General features: G+C 42.5%; 1 non-coding gene across 1 annotated transcript; it reads right to left on the reverse strand.

Moving 5' to 3' along the window:
• Nucleotides 1-465: 465 nt before the first annotated feature.
• Nucleotides 466-628, reverse strand: LOC128833218 (U1 spliceosomal RNA). The gene has a single exon (XR_008444137.1). It is a non-coding gene; the product is annotated as a U1 spliceosomal RNA (small nuclear RNA).
• Between the last annotated feature and the right edge of the window lie 432 nt (nucleotides 629-1,060).

Genomic DNA, 1,060 nt, shown 5'->3' on the forward strand with positions numbered 1-1,060 from the left:
TCAGTGCTTCATTTTTCTCTCTGTTTTAATTTTTAATTTACAGGCTAACAAACATCTGTGAGGTTTTTTGAGAAAGCTGCAATGTTCTCTGGAGGGAATTTTTCCTGAAGAAAGTGATAGATTTTTCCCACCCTTAACTCCAGGTAAACTAAGTACATCTGTGGAAAACACAAAGAGCCTGATTCTTATTTACACGAAGACTCCTTTACACATAAGGTGGATGTAACTTTCATTTAGTTCCACTTTAAAGCTCTGTTACAATACCATCGAACTGTGAGAGGACCTTAGTGTAAAGAAGAAAAAGGCCCCAAAAGGCTGAGGAATTTACTCAGTGTTTAGTCAGTCCTTATTCAATCCTTACTTAGGCACAGCCTTCCATTGATTTCAATGGGAACTTACTGTAATAAGAACTGGGTAAACACTAAGGGCTATTTTTTGTAACCCTTACGCTCATATTTTTCCCCCCAGGGGAAAGCGTGAACACAGTCCCCCACTACCACAAATTATGCAGTCGAGTTTCCTGCAGTTGAGGGAAATCGCAGGGGTCAGCACACCCGGAGTGCAATGGATGAGCCTCACCCTGGGAAAACCACCATGGTGATAATGGTATCTCCTGAGCCGTTACTCACATGATTAGCCTCGCAGAGACTGAGTCCCAATCCAACTCTAAATAAAAGCTGACAAAGGCTCTCAGGATTTGACTCAGAAAGAATAACATTTCCATACTTGGTACAGTTAGGTTGTCCCCATCCAGTTCAGTCCTCTATAGATGGTAATGGCAAAGCTCCATTTATAACTTTGCTTGAATCACTGCTGTGGCTCTGAAAGTCACCACGCCACAGTGATGGTGGCAGCATTATTATACGACTCATCGATTCGACTCTGCTGTTTTTCGCATGTTAACCCTGTTCTTCGGAGATTCGCAAACCAGTAGATGTTAAATAAATATTCCTTTTCAGCTCCTCACTTGCACCACAGCCTGTCAGACACAAAACAGACGATGCAGCACAGTCCCCAAACTCTCCTGGAAAGCAACACACTCAGTACTTAGGTTTTGTTC

The sequence above is a fragment of the Malaclemys terrapin genome, chromosome 2 (genome assembly GCF_027887155.1).
Source record: "Malaclemys terrapin pileata isolate rMalTer1 chromosome 2, rMalTer1.hap1, whole genome shotgun sequence".
NCBI classification, from domain to species: domain Eukaryota; kingdom Metazoa; phylum Chordata; order Testudines; family Emydidae; genus Malaclemys; species Malaclemys terrapin.